This window comes from Vigna umbellata, chromosome 5, assembly GCF_029865625.1.
Source record: "Vigna umbellata cultivar VRB3 chromosome 5, Vumbellata_1.0, whole genome shotgun sequence".
In the NCBI taxonomy this organism is placed as follows: domain Eukaryota; kingdom Viridiplantae; phylum Streptophyta; class Magnoliopsida; order Fabales; family Fabaceae; genus Vigna; species Vigna umbellata.
The window spans coordinates 42,120,288-42,126,527 of NC_142169.1; positions in this window are offsets into that span (position 1 = coordinate 42,120,288).

Here is a 6,240-nt window from a genome sequence, read left to right on the forward strand (position 1 = left end):
GCCGAACGCTCAAGCACAGTATTCCGAAATGCAAACGCTCGTACTCGACTAGAATTCTTCCCAAATGAAAGAATCCAATTCTAACCCAGTTCACTCAAAAACCGAACGGTCGAAGACTGTTCAGTAACGAACATACACTATCTTAGGGAAATTTCATATTCAGAATTCATATGTAATCAATTTCATTTCTTAACGTATAACTTCATCACTTTACACATTCATAGCATAATCAATTTTTCATACTTCATATAGTTCAAACATCTCAACCATCATACAACATATTCATTTAGTCAATCCAACGAACGTGCATACATCACATAATCATATAAATTAAATTAAATAAGCTTCCCTTACCTCTAGTGTGAACGATCGTCCTAGAGGCAGAAACTCAGTTCGTCGAACTACGATTCCTTCTACCCTCAACGCTCAACAATTCTTCGAACCAAAAATCAAACAACAGACCAAAATGGTTCAGAACGACACTAAGGACTCATGCAACCAGAACTTGGTTTGCATGTTTGATAACAGTTGAAAAACTGTTATTTTCATGCTTAAAATTGATACTAAAAGCAACATTTAACACTTAGAAACTAGCTTGAAATCATGCTTTTGGTTATATTTTTAGAAATAACAGAGCTGGACAGGTTTATGCTTGATTTCAGTGTTTTTGTGCAGGTTTTAAGGTGAATTTGGTGAAAGAAGTGAAGAAGGACAGATATGGAATCAGAAAAGACATCAAAAAGTGCAAAAGAGAAGCCGCAACTGCCGCTCAGCGGCAGTTTACCGCTGAGCGGCACTCAGGCAGTCACGTTGGATCCGCTGAGGGGTGATTTGGCCGCTGAGGGGAAGAAAACAACTCACGCACTTACCGTTAAGCGACACTATTTTGGGCTAGGGCCTAATTTTCTGTAATTTTAGAATAGTATATAAGCTTTAGGACGTCCTAGGGTTTGTATCTTTGGCAGAGACGAAGCAAACACTCTCTTTTCCACCCCTTGAAGGAAGATCTTTGATGCTCAAGCTACCTTCTCCTCTTTCTAGGGTTTTATCTTTCATTCTTTCATTATTGTTCATCTAGTTTCACCATCAATATGGTGAACTAAATCTTGTATTGTTGTTGGGGAATCAATGTAGTCTTGTGAAACTCTCATATATGGAATTTGATTTAATGTCTTATATTAAGATATATGCTTTCTTTCATCTTTAGCTAGGGTTTTTCCTCTTTGCTTATTGCTTGCTTTGTTTAACTCATTCATTGCCATGATTATTGATTTTGTCGATACGGGAACGTACGGGGAAGTCTAGATCTGGGGAATTTCTCCCAATAGCATATTGGTTGCCTTTAAGCTCCTGCACTTTAAGAACTAATTACTAGGAATGCTAGGAATTGTATGAACTCGTAATTAGGGATAGGCCTTCTTGCAAGGTGATTTAGAGAGTGACATTAGCATTGATGATAAGAATGATGAATTCCTAAAAGTATATGAGAGTGGATAAGATGAAATTGATAACCCCAACAACATACTCATCCATATAATTCATTGAAGTGTTTGTTTTGTTCTTTTCCATTGATCAACATTCATGCATACATGTTTAATTATTGTCTTTTGCATTTAAAAACTTACAATTAAATTGTTCTTAAGTCTTAAATAATCAACAAATCACATAGCTAAACTAGGCCGTGAGTCCTTTGGGAAAACGATACTTGGTCTTACCTTGTTTTATTACTTGATACAATTCGGTCACACTTGCCGATTATTCAACAAGTTTGTGGCGCCGTTTTCGGTGTTCATAAATTTGTCATCAAGTTTTTGGCGCCGTTGCCGGGGACTCGTGGTTTAACTAGTTCATTTGTGTGATTATTGATTATCTTTGACTTGAATTTTGAATTTTGAATTTCTGTTTTTATTTTATTTTATTTTCTGTTTTTATTTTTATTTTTCTGTTTTTTGTTTTTATCTTCTCATCTCAGATTTTATATCTTCTTTTATATCTTTTTGTGCTAACCAATTCTTCTAGGGATTTGTTTGTTTGTGTTTGCAGGAAGCAATCCGAACTAGAAGAAAGAAAACTGCAGAACCTCTTCTTGAAGGTTTAGACGAGAGTAGACGGAGGAGAAGAATCCGTACATCTAGAGAACTTTTTCCTCCTCCGGAAACTTTTTTACATCCATCACCACAAGGTTCTGACCATAGCACTGAAAATATGGAGAATAATAATGCCTGAAGAACTCTTGCAGATTACACAAATATAGCTGGACCTCAACACTTTAACAGTATAGCAAGACCAAGGGTCAATGCAGTCAACATGGAGGTTAAGCCAGCATTAATCCAACTGGTGAAGAGTAATCAATTTAATGGGTTGTCTCACAAAAGCCCATATGAGCACCTCACAACTTTTAATGAGATTTGCAACACGGTGAAAATAAATGGGGTGCCGGATGAAGCAATCAAACTTAGCTTGTTTCCATTCTCACTAGGAGGCAATGCTAAGCTTTGGTTAAATTCTTTTCCAGAAGAAAGCTTTACAGAGTGGGAAGTAGTGGTGACCAAATTCCTAAATAAATACTTTCCACAATCAAAAGTTAATAAAGGGAAGCAAGAGATTTCAGCATTCAGGCAAGGCATGGAGAAATCACTGGGGCATGCATGGGACATGTATAAAAGCTTATTAAGAAAGACACCCACGCATGGCTTTGATGATGTCCAAGTAGTCCTAACCTTCCTTGGAGGTCTTGGTCCACAAACCAAGATGATGCTTGATGCCTCAGCAGGAGGAAATATCAAATGGAAAACTCTAGAGGAAGCTACAGAAATCATTGATAATATGGCTACTAGTGACAATGAGCTCAACAGTGAAAGAGGAGCTCCTATACAACAAAAAGGAGTTCTACAATTACAAACCCATGATGCCTTGCTAGCACAAAATAAGATACTAACTCAACAACTGGAGACTCTTACGAAAACTCTTGCACAACTACCAAAAGAGTTAAAGATTGTTGCACAGGCTCAATCACAGTTGTGTGAATTATGTGGAGGTGACCATATCAATGGTCAATGCGCTTTTCCAGCAGAAACCTTAGAGGATGTAAACTTCATGGCCAATCAATACCGTCAGGGGAATTTTAATCAAGGGTGGAAACCACACCCAAGCATTGGTCACGGACAAATTGGGCAAGCTGGACAAACTGGGCAATTTAATAAGCAACAGAAACAACCAACCTTATGGCAACAGATGGCTATACTAAATGAAAGGTCAATAAGGATGGAAGAAACTCTTAATCAGTTCATACAGAAAACTGAGTCTACTCAAAAGAGCACTGAGGCTTCTATTAAGTATTGGGAGACTCAAATGGGTCAGATTACCAAGCAATTGGAAGAAAGGTCAAACAAAAATTTTGGGGCTAATACTAAGATTAACCCCAGGGAAGAATGCAAAGTGGTGGAGAGTACAAATGATGAGAGAGTTGAGTTAAAAGAAAAGAGAGAAAAGAAAGAAAAAGAAGAGAGAGAAAAGAGAGAAAAAGAAAAAGAAGAGAGAGAAAAAGAAAAAGAGAGAAAAGAGAAAGGAGAGAGAAGAGAGATAGAGAGTAATGATATTTTTCCTTTTCCAATGAATCAAAAGAAGCAATTTGATTTTACAGAATTATTCAAGATGGTGGACAATGATGTACCTTGGAATCAGATACTACAACAAATTGCAGTTTATACTAAACCTAAAGAAGAAGTCTCTACAAGGAAAAGACGTAGAGAGGATGATACAAAAAAGTATAAAGCTGTTAAAAAGGAGCCATTCCCTCTAAAGGCAAAAGATCTAGGAGGTTTCTCCATTCCATGCACAATAGGGAAGAAGAGGATAAACAAAGCCTTACTCGATTTAGGATCAAGTGTTAACTTGATACCTTATTCTTTACTGGAGCAGATCGGTGATGTTGATGTGAAACCTGTAAAGGTTAACTTAGTAATGGCAGATGAATCTTCAAAGGAACCCTATGGAATAGCAGAAGATATTATAGTTTGTGTGGGAAAACTCCAGTTCTTGGTAGACTTTGTGGTGATGAAGATGGAGACTGAAAAGATACCCATTATTCTTGGAAGACTGTTTATGAAAACGGCCAAAGCTATCATTGATGTGAACGAAGGTATAGTGGTGCTCCAAGATAGAGAAGAGAGAGTTGTTGTAGATGTCTTCAAAGATGAGAGGCAGATGCAGGAGGAAGAAGCTAGTCATAAAGCTGCATTTCAAGATGTACTCATGACTAGCTCTCAAGATGAAAAGCCCAAGGTTAAAGGTAAACATTGTTTATTGTTTCAGGTACCGAAAAAAGAGAAGACTGGAAGAGGAAGGAAAGTTCCTGATGACTGGATGAAAGAACAACTCCAACTGGGTACACCTGTGAGAGTCAAAAACAAATTGTGGGTTGTGAAAGGCTATAAAGAAAAGGAGATGATAGAGATAGAGTCTCCATATTCTAGAAGAGTCAAAATAGTACACCGGAAGCAGTTGAGGAGTTGGTGGAATATGGACATCAACCAGGAAGAAGGAACTTGAACTTTATTGGGTCAAGCTAATGACGTTAAAAGAGCGCTTGCTGGGAGGCAACCCAGTGATTTAAGGACTTTTAATTTTTTTTTTGGTGATGTAATTTTGAACTTTTGGACATTATTGCTGTAAATATTTTGTTGGGATATAGCATCTACTGAAGGATGCTAGGTGGTGAAGTATCACTGAAGGATACTAGGTTTGTTACACCTACTGATGGTGTTGGTAAGAAAATTTTGCACCTACTGATGGGTGCTGGTGGATGTTGGGTCAGGCTCGTGACGTTAAACAAGCGCTACCTGGGAGGCAACCCAATTGATTGATTATATTTTTGTTTGTTCTGCTGTAGTTGCATAATAGGATTTTGCATGAGTAATCTGAGCATATTATTGCAGGGAGTAAGTGAGAGGCATGGGTAGGAGGCACCTAGGTTAAGCTAGGAAGAGGAAGAGCACTTCCCGAAAGTGCCGCTGAGCGGCAAACTACCGCTGAGCGGTAGTGTCGCAGACTGGGCTTAGGTTGCCTCTCAGCGGGACCCGAGCCCATTAGGGTATTTTTATACCCTAAGCTGCGCCTTAGTGTCTCTTTTCAGATTTTTCTTTGCACACACACTCCTACATACTTTTTCAAATGTTCTCTACAACTTTTCCCTCATCCCTCTTGAGAAAATCTCTCTTTCACTCATTTTATCACTAATTCCATCTAAGTTTGGGGTAGGAAGAGAGAACATCATAGCTTGAAAGCATTCTCAGTTCATCTAGCATCTCCACCCAAGTAAGTCAAGCATTTTTCATTCTAGGGTTCTTGAATTTGAATTTGATTGTTAAACCATGAATCTTTAGGGGTTTTGATTTCCATGCATGATTTGATGATTTAAGTGAAGTTTGAACCGATTAAACTGAATGATTTTGATTTGAAAAACTGAAAATTGCATGTGGGTGGAGTTAGGATAGGTTAAAACGAAATTTTTAAAGAATCTGCAGATTTACCGCTAAGGGGTAAATTACCGCTGAGCGGTACTCTGACAGATAACATTTTTGCTTAATTGTGTTCTGGATTGCTACACTGGTGGCGCTGAGGGGTGATTTTTGACCCTCAGTGGTGGTTTAGCCTCGAAATAAGGTGTTTTCTATGTTTTTACTAATGATTAACAACATGTTTTGTGGTTTGGTATCTGTGTTTGATGTAGGAATGGCATCCTCTTCAGGCAAAAGATTTAAGACCATGGCATCCAAAAGAAATGAAAAGGAACCAGAACAACCCCATTCTAGTAGGTTCCTATCTCGCAAACATGAGAAGCACTTCAAGGTGGTCCAAGATAGGAGGTTACTGATGGAGAGAAAGGTGGGAATGATACCTAATTTTGCTCCTCAATTTGGAGAGCAATTGTTAGGGAATGATTGGGGAAAGCTAGCCACATACCCTTCACCTGCCAATATAGCTGTGGTAAAAGAATTCTATAACTAATGCAGAAAGATTGGTGATTATCCAGCTGAGAATTACTTGGGCTATGTCAGATGCCATGCTATCAGGTATGATCCTGATTCCATCAACAACTTCTTGGATACTGTGTGGGCTGGTGAGCAGTGCCAGTTTGCTCTCTGTATGGAAGAAGGAGTTGATTTTGAGGATGTAGAGAGAGTTTTATGTGTGCCTGGAGGACAATTTCAAAGGAATAGAACTGGCGTTGTGGTAAAC